This window comes from Salvelinus alpinus, chromosome 4, assembly GCF_045679555.1.
Source record: "Salvelinus alpinus chromosome 4, SLU_Salpinus.1, whole genome shotgun sequence".
Lineage (NCBI taxonomy): Eukaryota > Metazoa > Chordata > Actinopteri > Salmoniformes > Salmonidae > Salvelinus > Salvelinus alpinus.
In genome coordinates this window covers 7,815,732-7,834,436 of record NC_092089.1, presented here as the reverse complement: position 1 = coordinate 7,834,436, position 18,705 = coordinate 7,815,732, and positions in this window count along the sequence as shown.

Below are 18,705 nucleotides of genomic sequence, written 5' to 3'. Positions count from 1 at the left end.
GGCAGGGCTGAGACAGGGCTGAGACTAAGGCAGGGCTGAGACTGAGGCAGGGCTGAGACTGAGGCAGGGCTGAGACTGAGGCAGGGCTGAGACTGAGGCAGGGCTGAGACTGAGACAGGGCTGAGACTGAGGCTGGGCTGAGACTGAGACAGGACTGAGACAAGGCTGAGACTGAAGCAGGGCTGAGACAGGGCTGAGACTGAGGCAGGGCTGAGACTGAGGCAGGGCTGAGACAGGGCTGAGACTGAGGCAGGGCTGAGACTGAGGCAGGGCTGAGACAAGGCTGAGACTGAGGCAGGGCTGAGACAGGGCTGAGACTGAGACAGGGCTGAGACTGAGACAGGGCTGAGACTGAGGCAGGGCTGAGACAGAGGCAGGGCTGAGACAAGGCTGAGACTGAGACAGGGCTGAGACTGAGACAGGGCTGAGACTGAGACAGGGCTGAGACTGAGACAGGGCTGAGACAGAGGCAGGGCTGAGACAGAGGCAGGGCTGAGACAGAGGCAGGGCTGGGACTGAGGTAGGGCTGAGACTGAGGCAGGGCTGTGACAAGGCTGAGACTGAGGCAGGGCTGGGACTAAGGCAGGGCTGAGACTGAGACAGGGCTGGGACTAAGGCAGGGCTGAGACTAAGGCAGGGCTGTGACAAGGCTGAGACTGAGGCAGGGCTGGGACTAAGGCAGGGCTGAGACTGAGGCAGGGCTGAGACTGAGGCAGGGCTGAGACTGAGGCAAGACTGAGACTGAGGCAGTGCTGAGACAGAGGCAGGGCTGGGACTAAGGCAGGGCTGAGACTGAGGCAGGGTTGAGACTAAAGCAGGGCTGAGACTGAGGCAAGACTGAGACTGAGGCAGTGCTGAGACTAAGACAGGCTGAGACTGAGGCAGGGCTGAGACTGAGGCAAGACTGAGACTGAGGCAGTGCTGAGACTAAGGCAGGGCTAAGACTGAGACAGGGCTGAGACTGAGACAGGGCTGTGTGGGCTGTGACTGAGGCAGGACTGAGACTGAGGCAGGGCTGAGACTGAGGCAGGACTGTGTGGGCTGTGACTGAGGCAGGGCTGTGTGGGCTGTGACTGAGGCAGGACTGTGTGGGCTGAGACTGAGGCAGGGCTGTGTGGGCTGAGAGGGGGCTGAGGCAGGGCTGAGACTGAGGCAGGGCTGAGGCAGGGCTGAGACTGAGACAGGGCTGAGACTGAGGCAGGGCTGAGACTGAGGCAGGGCTGAGACTGAGGCAGGGATGAGACTGAGGCAGGGCTGAGACTGAGGCAGGACTGAGACTGAGGCAGGGCTGTGTGGTCTGAGACTGAGGCAGGGCTGTGTGGTCTGAGAGGGGGCTGTCTCTGTATTGTCTGATTAGATCCCAGTAGAGCGAAAGGGGAAACTCTCCTGGTATGATATGGCTGCATTACAGAATAGGGATTTCAATGGTAATCATTTGAATTGATAAAGGAAACAATGGCGTTGTACGCTGGCAGAACAATTACATCTGTGGAGGATAATTAACATGGAGGGAGTTAAATAGAGAGAGGACATGTTCCCCGGCAATCCTGTTAGCCTCTCTGTCTCCTTATACTGCTATGTTACCCTCTCTGTCTCCTTATACTGCTATGTTACGCGATCTGTCTCCTTATACTGTTCTGTTACCCTCTCTGTCTCCTTATACTGCTGGTTAGAAACTGTTCTGTTACCCTCTCTGTCTCCTTATACTGCTATGTTACCCTCTCTGTCTCCTTATACTGCTATGTTACCCTCTCTGTCTCCTTATACTGCTATGTTACCCTCTCTGTCTCCTTATACTGCTATGTTACCCTCTCTGGCTCCTTATACTGCTATGTTACCCTCTCTGTCTCCTTATACTGCTATGTTACCCTCTCTGTCTCCTTATACTGCTATGTTACCCTCTCTGTCTCCTTATACTGCTATGTTACCCTCTCTGGCTCCTTATACTGCTATGTTAACCTCTCTGTCTCCTTATACTGCTATGTTACCCTCTCTGTCTCCTTATACTGCTATGTTACCCTCTCTGGCTCCTTATACTGCTATGTTACCCTCTCTGTCTCTATAGATCCTTATACTGCTGGTTTTATACTGTTCTGTTACCCTCTCTGTCTCCTTATACTGCTATGTTACCCTCTCTGTCTCTATAGACAATCCTTATACTGCTGGTTAGATACTGTTCTGTTACCCTCTCTGTCTCTATAGACAGAGATATAATCCTCACCCCACTCCTTAAAATTGATGTCGGGTGCTGTCCTCAGATAATCGCATGGTATGCTTTCGCCGTAAAGTATTTTTGAAATCTGACAACACGGTTGGATTAACAAGAAGTGAAGCTTTTAAATGATGTTAGACACTTGTATGTTCATGAATGTTTGGCGCCAGCTTCACCGGATGTTGTCTATTTTGTTCCCGGTAGCGGGATCCGAGCTCTAAGAAGTTTTAAGGACAACAATGTCAAGGTATTGGAGTGGCCATCACAAAGCCCTGACCTCAATCCTATAGAACATTTGTGGGCAGAACTGAAAAAGTGTGTGTGAGCAAGGAGGCCTACAAACCTGACTCAGTTACACCAGCTCTGTCAGGAGGGATGGGCCAAAATTCACCCAACGCATTGTGGGAAGCTTGTGGAAGGCTACACGAAACATTTGAACCAAGTTAAACAATTTAAAGGCAATGCTACCAAATACTAATTGAGTGCATGTAAACTTCTGACCCACTGGGAATGTGATGAACGACATAAAAGCTGTAATAAATCATTCCCTCTACTATTATTCTGACATTTCAAATTCTTAAAATAAAGTGGTGATCGTAACTGACTTAAGACAGGGAATTTTTACTAGGATTAAATGTCAGGAATTGGGAAAAACTGAGTTTAAATGTATTTGGCTAAACTTCTGACTTCAACTGTATGTGTGGAGAAAAAAAGGCCCAGCACACCAACATCAACCTCATCCCAACTGTAAAGTCTGGTGGAGGGAGCATCATGGATCGGGGCTGCTTTGCTGCCTCAGGGCCTGGACAGCTTGCTATCATCGATGGAAAAACGAATTGCCAAGTTTATCAAGACATTTTGCAGGAGAATTTAAGGCTATCTGTCCGCCAATTGAAGCTCAGCAGAAGTTGGGTGGTGCAACAGGAAACGAATACGAAAATATATACTGTCAATGATTTTGCTGATTTACAGTTCATATAAGGAAATCAGTCAATTCAAATCAATTCATTAGGCCCTAATCTATGGATTTCACATGACTGGGCAGGGGAGCAGCCTTGGGAGCCAGGCCCACCCACTATGGAAATACTGTAGCTCACTGGTCACCATAGCAGCACCCACCCGTAGCACGCGCTCCAGCAGGTATATCTCACTGGTCACCCCCAAAGTCAATTCCTCCTTTGGCCGCCTTTCCTTCCAGTTCTCTGCTGCCAATGACTGGAACAAACTGCAAAAATCACTGAAGCTGGAGACTCATATCTCCCTCACTAGCTTTAAGCACCAGCTGTCAGAGCAGCTCACAGATCACTACACCTGTACATAGCCAGTCTGCAAATAGCCCACCCAACTACCTCATCCCCATATTGTTATTTATTTTGCTCCTTTGCACCCCAGTATCTCTACTTGCACATTCATCTTCTGCACATCTATCACTCCAGTGTTTAATTTGCCATACTGTAAAAATGTTGCCACTATGGCCTATTTATTGCCTCACCCCCCTTATCATACCTCATTTGCACACACTGTATACAGACTTTGTCTATTGTATTATTGACTGTATGTTTGTTTACTCCATGTGTAACTCTGTGTTGTTGTATGTGTCGCACTGCTTTGCTTTATCTTGACCAGGTCGCAGATGTAAATGAGAACTTGTTCTCAACTAGCTTACCTGGTTAAAAAAAGGTGAAATAAAAATAAATGGAGCCAGGGCTAGCCGATCAGAATGAGTTTTTCCCCACAAACAAGCTTCATTACAGACAGAAATACTCCTCAGCCGTAGCCTACCAAGGCTATATGCCTGTGACTGAAATCAACACAGGTAGGCGTAACGGTAGTGTTTTCAAATATATATTGGCCCAGGCAGTTACACTTCCCAACACTAAACTAATTTCCTGCAATTCTACACATTGTGTTACAGGGTGGAGAGAAGCGTTTGCAGTTCTTAATATGATATCTGAGTGAGACTGACTAACAAATTCAATGGGGGGCCCGCCAGCCGGTAATTTGACTATGAATGCTAAGTTTAGATAGCTGGCTGCTAGACCAACTTACCAATCTAAAAAGCGTTAGCTGACACGGGCTAATTAAGTGACTATTAGTGACTGACATGACAAACTGCTGATGCACCACATTTAGGAAATTCATCTTGTGCTTTCTGATATTCTGACAACAACAGTACATTGAGACCCCGACGGGCCTTCAAAAGATGGGATGCTAGTTCTGACAACAACAGTACATTGAGACCCTGACGGGCCTTCAAAAGATGGGATGCTAGTTCTGACAACAACAGTACATTGAGACCCTGACGGGCCTTCAAAAGGTGGGATGCTAGTTCTGACAACAGTACATTGAGACCCCGACGGGCCTTCAAAAGATGGGATGCTAGTTCTGACAACAACAGTACATTGAGACCCTGACGGGCCTTCAAAAGGTGGGATGCTAGTTCTGATAACAACAGTACATTGAGACCCCGACGGGCCTTCAAAAGATGGGATGCTAGTTCTGACAACAACAGTACATTGAGACCCTGACGGGCCTTCAAAAGGTGGGATGCTAGTTCTGACAACAACAGTACATTGAGACCCCGACGGGCCTTCAAAAGATGGGATGCTAGTTCTGATAACAACAGTACATTGAGACCCCGACGGGCCTTCAAAAGATGGGATGCTAGTTCTGACAACAGTACATTGAGACCCTGACGGGCCTTCAAAAGATGGGATGCTAGTTCTGACAACAACAGTACATTGAGACCCTGACTGGGCCTTCAAAAGATGGGATGCTAGTTCTGACAACAGTACATTGAGACCCCGACGGGCCTTCAAAAGATGGGATGCTAGATCTGACAACAACAGTACATTGAGACCCCGACGGGCCTTCAAAAGGTGGGATGCTAGTTCTGATAACAACAGTACATTGAGACCCCGACGGGCCTTCAAAAGATGGGATGCTAGTTCTGACAACAACAGTACATTGAGACCCTGACGGGCCTTCAAAAGGTGGGATGCTAGTTCTGACAACAACAGTACATTGAGACCCCGACGGGCCTTCAAAAGATGGGATGCTAGTTCTGATAACAACAGTACATTGAGACCCCGACGGGCCTTCAAAAGATGGGATGCTAGTTCTGACAACAGTACATTGAGACCCTGACGGGCCTTCAAAAGATGGGATGCTAGTTCTGACAACAACAGTACATTGAGACCCTGACTGGGCCTTCAAAAGATGGGATGCTAGTTCTGACAACAGTACATTGAGACCCCGACGGGCCTTCAAAAGATGGGATGCTAGATCTGACAACAACAGTACATTGAGACCCTGACGGGCCTTCAAAAGATGGGATGCTAGATCTGACAACAACAGTACATTGAGACCCTGACGGGCCTTCAAAAGATGGGATGCTAGTTCTGACAACAGTACATTGAGACCCTGACGGGCCTTCAAAAGATGGGATGCTAGTTCTGACAACAGTACATTGAGACCCTGACGGGCCTTCAAAAGGTGGGATGCTAGTTGCCCAGTCCTGATCTACTGTATTATCTGTAACACTATGCAACATAACCACTTCCAAATGAGTTACCTGTTTTTGCTGTATAAAACAATTTGAGCCTGGTATTAAAATATGTATACTCTATCTACTATTTTCCAATCAATATGTGGTCTGTGATTCTTGCATTTTGTTAAGACAAAATAAGATTTGTTTTTCCAACAAAGGTGGTTGAATTGGGCTTCATGACTTTAGCTGAGGCTACACAGTAGCCAGCCAAGGCTACCATAAACACTCCCAGTCCCAGTTCACATACACTCAGTCACTATGGCTAAACGGCAGGGCTGAAAGGGCAGGATGAAGCAACTCAGCCCAGCATTAAGTGAGCCTGTGACAGAAATATGAATGTGATATTCCCTGTGGTATTTTTAACCATAGTATTGAATTCATCTAAAACACTTAAGGAAGCTTCCCTGGTCTGCTGCTGTTACTGCTCAGAGGGCTGTCTCTCTCTCTCTCGAACTCTCCTGAGAGACTTCTCATGCAACTAGAATCCTCACCACGGCAGAGTGGCCATCGGATGAGATGAGAGCTCATAAAAACCTAATGAAGTTACAGAGAACTCCATAAAAAATCTCATTAGGCCTTCTGATACCTCAGAAATTAAAGTCTGGGCCCTCCTGAGGATTGGTGTAATAGAAGTGATGAGTAGCGTGTCTGTAAAAAGCTACAGGATCCAGCCGTGTCATCCAGAATGCTGAGACAATGAAGCCTGTTCTGTTAGGTGATGTAATAATCAGAACCAGCAGGTCACATGACTAAACGATCTGACGGAGGCTTTACTTCTGAATCAAACCCGGAAAATCACAGCTCCATTTCCAAAAGCCTCCTCAACAGAGAAAACTGCTTCCACCTCTGCAATTTACTTGTATATAAATATCTTGCATTTACACACTTTTCACAAAAGTTATTCACGTAAAAAAAGCTGTTGTTGAGAACGGAACAAAAACATATCAGCAAACGTTTATCTACACTGAAACAAAAATATATAAATGCAACATGAAACAATTTCTAAGATTTTATTGAGTTACAGTACAGATCAGGAAATCAGTCAATTGAAATAAATTAGGCTCTAATCTATGGATTTCACATTACTGGGAAGACAGATATGCATCTGTTAGTCACAGATACCTTTTTTTTAAATGTAGGAGAGTGTGGATCAGAAAACTAGTCAGTATCTGGTGTGACCACTGTTTTCTTTATGCAGCTCGACACATTGTTGATTGTGGCCTGTGGAATGTTTTCCCACTCCTCTTCAACGGCGAAGTTGCTGGATATTGGCGGGAAGTGGAACGTGCTGTCGTACACGTCGATACAGAGCATACCAAACATGCTCAATGGGTGACATATCTGGTGAGTAATGCAGGCTATGAAAGAACTGGGATATTTTCAGCTTCCAGGAATTGTGTATTGATCATTGTGACATGGGGACGTGCGTTATCATGCTGAAACATGAGGTGATGGAGGAGGATGAATGGCACGACAACGGACCTCAGGATCTCATCACGGTATCTCTGTGCGTTCCATACATGCTGTCTACCATCTGCCCGGTACAGTTGAACCCGGGATTCATCTGTGAAGAGCACATTTCTCCAACGTACCGGTGGCCATCGAAGGTGAGCATTTTCACACTGAAGTCGGTTACGATGCCAAACTGCAGTCAGGTCAAGATCCTGGTGAGGACGACGAGCACACAGATGAGCTTCCCTGAGACGGTTTCTGACCATTTGTGCAGAAATTCTTTGCTTGTGTAAACCCACAGTTTCATCAGCTATCTGGGTGGCTGGTCTCTGGGTGGCTGGTCTCTGGGTGGCTGGTCTCTGGGTGGCTGGTCTCTGGGTGGCTGGTCTCTGGATGGCTGGTCTCTGGGTGACTGGTCTCTGGATGGCTGGTCTCTGGGTGGCTGGTCTCTGGGTGGCTGGTCTCTGGGTGGCTGGTCTCTGGGTGGCTGGTCTCTGGGTGGCTGGTCTCTGGGTGGCTGGTCTCGGGTGGCTGGTCTCTGGGTGGCTGGTCTCTGGGTGGCTGGTCTCTGGGTGGCTGGTCTCTGACGATCTGGATGTGGGAGGAAACTGGATGTGGAGGTCCTGAGCTGGCGTGATTACACGTGGTCTGCAGTTGTGAGACCGGTTGGACTACGGCCAAATTCTCTAAAATGACGTTGGAGGCGGCTTATGGTAGAGAAAGAAACATTATATTCTGTGAACAGCTCTGGTGTACATTCCTGCAGTCAGCAGGCCAATTGCACACTCCCTCAAGACTTGAGACATCTGTGGAGTTGTGTTGTGTGACAAAACTGCACATTTAGAGTGGCCTTTTATTGCCCCCAGCACAAGGTGCACCTGTGTAATGTCCATGCTGTTTCATCAGCTTATTGATGTGCCACACCTGTCAGGTGGATGAATTATCTTGGCAAAGGATACATTTTCATAACAGGGAAGCACAAAATTTTTTGAGAAATATGCTTTTTGTGAGTATGGCACATTTCTGGGATCTTTTATTTCAGCTCATGAAACATGGGACCAACACTTTACATGTTGCGTTTATATTTGTGTTCAGTATATAATATTCAATGAGTAAGTTAGTACATTTAAATGTGTTTTAATCCTGATTGGAGCAGCTAGTTAGGAGATGAAAATCACCACCCTCCTCTGAAGGATTCTGTGAACTAACAGTAATCTAAGACTACCTACTTTTCTGAGAATCACTATTGTACTGAAACCCCCCAAAAATGATGAATAATGAAAGTCCTTGAGAGAGCTTTACACTAATCCAACACATCCTTATAAATTATACCAGGCTTTTCATATTTATCATCGCACCAGCTATTTCTCATGCTTCAGAGACATTTATCACTTACCTATGAATTATTCAGCTGTGTCAGAATAGTGAGTGCTGTACCTGAGAGGGAGGTGTGCGTTGGACATCAGTGGGGACTGACAACAGTGTTGTACATTCTGCTCTCAGAGTGGCCTGGCTGCTTCAGCCTCTCAGCCTGACACTACAACAGACCTTAAAGGGTCAGCCTCTCAGCCTGACACTACAACAGACCTTAAAGGGTCAGCCTCTCAGCCTGACACTACAACAGACCTTAAAGCTTCAGCCTCTCAGCCTGACACTACGACAGACCTTAAAGCTTCAGCCTCTCAGCCTGACACTACAACAGACCTTAAAGGGTCAGCCTCTCAGCCTGACACTACAACAGACCTTAAAGCTTCAGCCTCTCAGCCTGACACTACAACAGACCTTAAAGCTTCAGCCTCTCAGCCTGACACTACAACAGACCTTAAAGGGTCAGCCTCTCAGCATGACACTACAACAGACCTTAAAGCTTCAGCCTCTCAGCCTGACACTACAACAGACCTTAAAGCTTCAGCCTCTCAGCCTGACACTACAACAGACCTTAAAGGGTCAGCCTCTCAGCCTGACACTACAACAGACCTTAAAGCTTCAGCCTCTCAGCCTGACACTACGATAGACCTTAAAGCTTCATTCTCTCAGCATGACACTACAACAGACCTTAAAGGGTCAGCCTCTGTTGATTTATGCGTCCCACTAAATGGAATATACATTCCTAGAGGAAATGTCAAGGATGACTAGGAGTGAAGTCATGAATAAAAGGATTGTAATTTATTTCAAGTGTTTATGGCATATCTGAATATATTAGATGGATGTCAATGAAATGCTACTTTAGAGAGCGGTTGTTATTTACTGAGTTTGCCTTTTGAAATAGACAGGGGTACATCTATATAGCATTCTGGATCCACAGAAATATGGCTGTAGGCGAACTGTAGGGGGAGAACAGGTGTTCAGACATTCATTCAACAACACCTGACTACAGGTGATATGGTAACAGGGGACCTGATGAGAATTATAATCAGGTTCACCTGATTACAGGTGATATGGTAACAGGAGACCTGATGAGAATTATAATCAGGTTCACCTGATTACAGGTGATATGGTAACAGGGGACCTGATGAGATTTATAATCAGGTTCACCTGATTACAGGTGATATGGTAACAGGGGACCTGATGAGATTTATAATCAGGTTCACCTGATTACAGGTGATATGGTAACAGGAGACCTGATGAGAATTATAATCAGGTTCACCTGATTACAGGTGATATGGTAACAGGGGACCTGATGAGATTTATAATCAGGTTCACCTGATTACAGGTGATATGGTAACAGGAGACCTGATGAGAATTATAATCAGGTTCACCTGATTACAGGTGATATGGTAACAGGGGACCTGATGAGAATTATAATCAGGTTCACCTGATTACAGGTGATATGGTAACAGGGGACCTGATGAGAATTATAATCAGGTTCACCTGATTACAGGTGATATGGTAACAGGGGACCTGATGAGAATTATAATCAGGTTGGAAATTCCATCTATAACATCAGAATGACATCTTTATATAACATCAGAATGACATCTTTATATAACATCAGAATGACATCTTTATATAACATCAGAATGACATCTTTATATAACATCAGAATGACATCATTATGTCCATAACATCAGAATGACATCTTTATATAACATCAGAATGACATCTTTATATAACATCAGAATGACATATTTTATGTCTATAACATCAAAATGACATCTTTTATGTCTATAACATCAAAATGACATTTTAAAGTCTGAACCTGGATACCATTTAATGTACAACGCGTTCATTATGCAGAAATACTCTGCTGTTTATTTGGCATAAATCACAATAGATTATGGTAATGTGAACCCTGGATGCAGACTAGATGTAGATATGGTGGGATTAAATATGCTGTGCACGTCCGACCCTCCGGAGACGGGAGAGGAGCCATCTAAGATTTATAAGGCGTCTATAGCGGCTGATTGACTAAATCACCGGGGGATCGTTTAAACATCCTGCAGTAACTGCACACTCCACAAACTGACCTGCTAGTGTGTCACAAAGTCAAAATAACTCCAATAACTCACATCTCTGCTGCTCAAGTGTTGTTTAAAAAAAATATTTCATAACATTTGTTGACTTTTTTCCAGATATGCGATCCGATGTTCCATTTTTGTGACCTGAAACTAAAGAAGGTCTGGACTGGCAATCTGGATAGCACAGATAACAAGTGAAAAATGTTGTTCCCCATCTGTAGAGGCAGGAGTAGGACCGCTCATCACCCTCCTCTTCATTAGGATGTGTCTCTCCTCTCTCCTGGCCTCATAAGGATCAACACTAATGCAGACTGAGGCAAAGTTCAAACAGCCTTCGATGTTTTCGTGCTTAACTTACTGACGTTCCTGTGTGTTCATTAGACAGCTTTATCAGCAAATTCTTATTTTACATTCTCCAATACCCAAAAAAGATGTGGAGAGCCGTGGAGAGCCGTGGCTGAGAGGCGATAAGGGGAGGCTGTTGTAGTATCAGGGCTAACTGCCTCCCCCTGCCTCTCCTGCCCCATCAAACCTTTAGCCCTGACTAGAGAGCCAATATGAAAGCCTCTGTGGGATGAGAGAGGCTTTACGTTTCCAGATACTGAGCAGGAGAGGAGGAGGAAGGAGAGAGGGAGGATGAGAAGAGGAGAGAGGGAGGGAGGGAGGACAGGAGGAGAGGAGGAGAGGAAGGAGAGATGGAGGATGAGAAGAGGAGGAGGAAGGAGAGAGGGAGGATGAGAAGAGGAGAGAGGGAGGGAGGGAGGGAGGGAGGGAGGGAGGGAGGGAGGGAGGGAGGGAGGAAAGAGAGATGGAGGATGAGAAGAGGAGAGAGGGAGGGAGGACAGGAGGAGAAGAGGAGAGAGGACAGGAGGAGAGGAGGAGGAAGGAGAGATGGAGGATGAGAAGAGGAGAGAGGGAGGGAGGACAGGAGGAGAGAGGGAGGGAGGACAGGAGGAGAAGAGGAGAGAGGGAGGGAGGACAGGAGGAGAAGAGGAGAGAGGGAGGGAGGGAGGACAGGAGGAGGAGAGGAGGAGGAAGGAGAGATGGAGGATGAGAAGAGGAGAGAGGGAGGGAGGACAGGAGGAGAGAGGGAGGGAGGACAGGAGGAGAGAGGGAGGGAGGACAGGAGAAGAGGAGAGGAGGAGGAAGGAGAGATGGAGGATGATAAGAGGAGAGAGGGAGGGAGGACAGGAGGAGAGAGGGAGGGAGGACAGGAGGAGAAGAGGAGAGAGGGAGGGAGGACAGGAGGACAGGAGGAGAGGAGGAGGGAGGGAGGACAGGAGGAGAAGAGGAGAGGAGGAGGAAGGAGAGATGGAGGATGATAAGAGGAGAGAGGGAGGGAGGACAGGAGGAGAAGAGGAGAGAGGACAGGAGGAGAGGAGGAGGAAGGAGAGATGGAGGATGAGAAGAGGAGAGAGGGAGGGAGGACAGGAGGAGAGAGGGATGGAGGACAGGAGGAGAAGAGGAGAGAGGGAGGGAGGGAGGACAGGAGGAGAAGAGGAGAGGAGGAGGAAGGAGAGATGGAGGATGAGAAGAGGAGAGAGGGAGGGAGGACAGGGAGACAGGAGGAGAAGAGGAGAGAGGGAGGGAGGGAGGACAGGAGGAGAAGAGGAGAGGAGGAGGAAGGAGAGATGGAGGATGAGAAGAGGAGAGAGGGAGGGAGGGAGGACAGGAGGAGAGAGGGAGGGAGGACAGGAGGAGAAGAGGAGAGAGGGAGGGAGGACAGGAGGAGAGGAGGAGGGAGGGAGGACAGGATGATAAGAGGAGAGAGGGAGGGAGGACAGGAGGAGAGGAGGAGGGAGGGAGGACAGGAGGAGAAGAGGAGAGGAGGAGGAAGGAGAGATGGAGGATGAGAAGAGGAGAGAGGGAGGGAGGACAGGAGGAGAAGTCTCTCAGAGATCTGTGTGTGCTGGCCTTGATTTCATCATGCAGTCCCATCTCCCTCCGCTCGACAACATGGTCCCTGTTCTCGTAAATGTTGCATCGCTATTTAAAAAGCCTACCACCCGTCTCACATCACTTTCCATTGGCCCAAGGCACACATTAAAGGAACTATTTATACAAATCCCTTTTTCCCTGAAATAATTTTTCAAAGGGAAGATATTATTTTGTCCTCTTCTGTAATCAAAGGTTAATCTCTCTGGAGAAACGGACATCAAACTAAAACCAGAGCAAGAGGACCAGAGAGAGAGAGGCACCGACTGCATCAACTACTTATCTGCTTGCTCTTATTTTTTGTTTACTTGTTTACTGGTCCCAATATTGTCACATGATGTTTGGTGACATCTAGACTGCTACTAATTGGTCCTGGCATGTTTCTTAGAACTGTTTTAAAACTATCAATGTAAAAACACTATTTTTTTTTATCAGTGATGTTGTGAAAATATAGTTTACATGCTCCAAAGTGACTAAAACCAAAGATTACAAAATGTTAAGAGATTGGATGGGTTTTGGGGTTAAATACAGTAGTATTTGTCACATGCTTCGTAAACAACAGGTGTAGACTAACAGTGACATGCTAACTTAGTTCCCGACAATCTTATCAAGTCTCCTGGATCTGAGGGCCCACGCCAAATATTATCAAGCCTCCTGGATCTGAGGGCCCATGCCAAATCTTATCAAGCCTCCTGGATCTGAGGGCCCGTGCCAAATCTTATCAAGCCTCCTGGATCTGAGGGCCCATGCCAAATCTTATCAAGCCTCCTGGATCTGAGGGCCCGCGCCAAATCTTATCAAGCCTCCTGGATCTGAGGGCCCGTGCCAAATCTTATCAAGCCTCCTGGATCTGAGGGCCCGTGCCAAATCTTATCAAGCCTCCTGGATCTGAGGGCCCGTGCCAAATCTTATCAAGCCTCCTGGATCTGAGGGCCCGTGACAAATCTTATCAAGCCTCCTGGATCTGAGGGCCCATGCCAAATCTTATCAAGCCTCCTGGATCTGAGGGCCCGCGCCAAATCTTATCAAGCCTCCTGGATCTGAGGGCCCATGCCAAATTGTATCAAGCCTCCTGGATCTGAGGGCCCATGCCAAATCTTATCAAGCCTCCTGGATCTGAGGGCCCATGCCAAATTGTATCAAGCCTCCTGGATCTGAGGGCCCACGCCAAATCTTATCAAACCTCCTGAGAGGGAAGAGGCTTTGTCTTGCCTTCTGTGTTGGTGTGTGGACTATGTTAATTCCTTAGTTTCCTGTAGTCCACTCCTTTGTCTTGCTCACGTTGAGGGAGAGGTTGTTGTCCTGGCTACACACTGCCAGGTCTCTGACCTCCTCCCTATAGGCTGTCTCATCATCGTCGGTGATCAGGCCTACCACCGTAGTGTCATCAGTAAACATAATGATGGTGTTGGAGTCGTGCGCGGCCACACAGTCGTGGGGGAAACAGGGAGTACAGAGAGAGGAGAGAGGAAGCTGAGAACTAACAAACATTAGTTACCACAGCCACAAAGTCACAACTTCTGGACTTGTCTCCGTGCTGCTTTGTTGCTACTTGGCTACCTGCCAAACTGTTCAGGTTTTACTTTTAATAACCGTTCGATCAAAATCTGCATTTAACACATTTACCAACGTCTTAGTTTTTTCCTCACTCAACTTTTTTCATTCAACTTTTTCACCCCGGACGCTTTATCTGGACGTGGTTCTACATGACCTCCACCAGCTGAAAAAGCTAAGTAGTAACATTAACACTCTGCCATATAATTGCTGATAATATACAGGAGAACGATCGCCGTGGGGTGAGGATCGCCGTGCTGCAGCTTCAGATCGAATCGTTAGGGGAATTTAAGTGTAGGAAAGGATGAAACAGCGTCTGTGTCACCAGTAAGTACAGATTGTAATATTAATCCCCTCGCACAGTCCCGGCAGCAGGACAATTTTCTCAAGGCTTTTGGAAAGAAATACTGTCTGTATCCTCAACCGGTGTCTCTCATTCAGTCGACAGAAACTTTCAATTGGTTCTCCCCGTTAAGCAATGAGTCGGAGTCAGAGGCCGAGCCTTCTCGGGTCTCTCCAGCCGTTACCGGGTCGGAGCCACCGAAGGCTCCCACCATTAGCTCTGACAAATTGAAAAGCCTAGTCGTTGGCGACTCCATTACCCGCAGTATTAGACGTAAAACGAATCATCCAGCGATCGTACACTGTTTACCAGGGGGCAGGGCTACCGACGTTAAGGCTAATCTAAAGATGGTGCTGGCTAAAGCTAAAACTGGCGAGTATAGAGAGCATAGGGATATTGTTATCCACGTCGGCACCAACGATGTTAGGATGAAACAGTCAGAGGTCACCAAGCACATCTAGAAAGATGTTTCGGCATCAAGTAATTGTCTCTGGCCCCCTCCCAGTTAGGGGGAGTGATGAGCTCTACAGCAGAGTCTCACAACTCAAATCGCTGGTTGAAAACTGTTTTCTGCCCCTCCCAAATGATAGAATTTGTAGATAATTGGCCCTCTTTCTGGGACTCACCCACAAACAGGACCAAGCCTGGCCTGCTGAGGAGTGACGGACTCCATCCTAGCTGGAGGGGTGCTCTCATCTTATCTATGAACATAGACAGGGCTCTAACTCCTCTAGCTCCACAATGAAATAGGGTGCAGGTCAGGCAGCAGGCTGTTAGCCAGCCTGCCAGCTTAGTGGAGTCTGCCACTAGCATAGTCAGTGTAGTCAGCCCAGCTATCCCCATTGAGACCGTGTCTGTGCCTCGATATAGGTTGGGCAAAACTAAACATGGCGGTGTTCGCCTTAGCAATCTCACTAGGTTAAAGACCTCCTCCATTCCTGCCATTATTGAAAGTGATTGTGATATCTCACATCTCAAAATAGGGCTACTTAATGTTAGATCCCTCACTTCAAAGGCAGTTATAGTCAATGAACTAATCACTGATCATAATCTTGATGTGATTGGCCTGACTGAAACATGGTTTAAGCCTGATAAATGCACTGTGTTAAATGAGGCCTCGCCTCCTGGTTACACTATTGACCATATCCCCCGCGCATCGCGCAAAGGTGGAGGTGTTGCTTACATTTACGACAGCAAATGTCTATTTACCCTCCAAAAAATTACTTTGATCTTCTAGTCATGAAATCTATGCAGCCGACTCAATCACTGTTCATAGCTACTGTTTACAGGCCTCCTGGGCCATATACAGCGTTCCTCACTGAGTTCCCTGAATTTCTATCGGACCTTATAGTCATGGTAGAAAATATTTTTGGTGACTTCAATATTCACATGGAAAAATCCACAGATCCACTACAAAAAGGCTTTCGGAGCGATAATCGACTCAGTGGGTTTTGTCCAACATGTCTCCGGACCTGCTCATTGCCACAGTCGTACCTTGGATCTAGTTTTGTCCAGTGGAATAAACATTGTGGATCTAAAAAAAAATCCTCATAATCCTGGACTATCGGACCACCATTTTATTATGTTTGCAATCGCAACAAATAATCTGCTCAGACCCCAACCAAGGAGCATCAAAAGACGTGCTATAAATTCTCAGACAACCCAAAGATTCCTAGATGCCAGGGGGTACCGGTACAGAGTCAATGTGGAGGCTATATACAGGGGGTACCAGTACAGAGTCAATGTGGAGGCTATATACAGGGGGTACCGGTACAGAGTCAATGTGGAGGCTATATACAAGGTGTTACGGTACAGAGTCAATGTGGAGGCTATATACAGGGGGTACCGGTACAGAGTCAATGTGGAGGCTATATACAGGGGGTACCGGTACAGAGTCAATGTGGAGGCTATATACAAGGTGTTACGGTACAGAGTCAATGTGGAGGCTATATACAAGGTGTTACGGTACAGAGTCAATGTGGAGGCTATATACAGGGGGTACCGGTACAGAGTCAATGTGGAGGCTATATACAGGGGGTACCAGTACAGAGTCAATGTGGAGGCTATATACAGGGGGTACCGGTACAGAGTCAATGTGGAGGCTATATACAAGGTGCTACGGTACAGAGTCAATGTGGAGGCTATATACAGGGGGTACCGGTACAGAGTCAATGTGGAGGCTATATACAGGGGGTACCGGTACAGAGTCAATGTGGAGGCTATATACAGGGGGTACCGGTACAGAGTCAATGTGGAGACTATATACAGGGGGTACAGGTACAGAGTCAATGTGGAGGCTATATACAGGGGGTACTGGTACAGAGTCAATGTGGAGACTATATACAGGGGGTACCGGTACAGAGTCAATGTGGAGGTTATATACAGGGGGTACCGGTACAGAGTCAATGTGGAGACTATATACAGGGGGTACCGGTACAGAGTCAATATGGAGGCTATATACAGGGGGTACCGGTACAGAGTCAATGTGGAGGCTATATACAGGGGGTACCGGTACAGAGTCAATGTGGAGGCTATATACAGGGGGTACCGGTACAGAGTCAATATGGAGGCTATATACAGGGGGTACCGGTACAGAGTCAATGTGGAGACTATATACAGGGGGTACCGGTACAGAGTCAATGTGGAGGCTATATACAGGGGGTACCGGTACAGAGTCAATGTGGAGGCTATATACAGGGGGTACCGGTACAGAGTCAATGTGGAGGCTATATACAGGAGGTACCGGTACAGAGTCAATGTGGAGGCTATATACAGGGGGTACCGGTACAGAGTCAATGTGGAGACTATATACAGGGGGTACCGGTACAGAGTCAATGTGGAGGCTATATACAGGGGGTACCGGTACAGAGTCAATGTGGAGGCTATATAGAGGGGGTACCGGTACAGAGTCAATGTGGAGGCTATATACAGGGTGTTACGGTACAGAGTCAATGTGGAGGCTATATACAGGGGGTACCGGTACAGAGTCAATGTGGAGGCTATATACAGGGGGGTACCGGTACAGAGTCAATGTGGAGGCTATATACAGGGGGTACCGGTACAGAGTCAATGTGGAGGCTATATACAGGGGGTACCGGTACAGAGTCAATGTGGAGGCTATATACAGGGGGTACCGGTACAGAGTCAATGTGGAGGCTATATACAGGGGGTACCGGTACAGAGTCAATATGGAGGCTACTTACAGGGGGTACCGGTACAGAGTCAATGTGTAGGCTATATACAGGGGGTATCGGTACAGAGTCAATGTGGAGGCTATATACAGGGGGTACCGGTACAGAGTCAATGTGGAGGCTATATACAGGGGGTACCGGTACAGAGTCAATGTGGAGGCTATATACAGGGGGTACCGGTACAGAGTCAATGTGGAGGCTATATACAGGGGGTACCGGTACAGAGTCAATGTGGAGGCTATATACAGGGGGTACCGGTACAGAGTCAATGTGGAGGCTATATACAGGGGGTACCGGTACAGAGTCAATGTGGAGACTATATACCGGGGGTACCGGTACAGAGTCAATGTGGAGGCTATATACAGGAGGTACCGGTACAGAGTCAATGTGGAGGCTATATACAGGGGGGTACCGGTACAGAGTCAATGTGGAGGCTATATACAGGGGGTACCGGTACAGAGTCAATGTGGAGGCTATATACAGGGGGTACCGGTACAGAGTCAATGTGGAGGCTATATACAGGGGGTACCGGTACAGAGTCAATGTGGAGGCTATATACAGGAGGTACCGGTACAGAGTCAATGTGGAGGCTATATACAGGGGGTACCGGTACAGAGTCAATGTGGAGGCTATATACAGGGTATTATGGTACAGAGTCAATGTGGAGGCTATATACAGGGGGTATCGGTACAGAGTCAATGTGGAGGCTATATACAGGGGGTTACGGTACAGAGTCAATGTGGAGGCTATATACAGGGTATTACGGTACAGAGTCAATGTGGAGGCTATATACAGGGGGTATCGGTACAGAGTCAATGTGGAGGCTATATACAGGGGGTTACTGTACAGAGTCAATGTGGAGGCTATATACAGGGGGTACCGGTACAGAGTCAATGTGGAGGCTATATACAGGGTATTATGGTACAGAGTCAATGTGGAGGCTATATACAGGGGGTACTGGTACAGAGTCAATGTGGAGACTATATACAGGGGGTACTGGTACAGAGTCA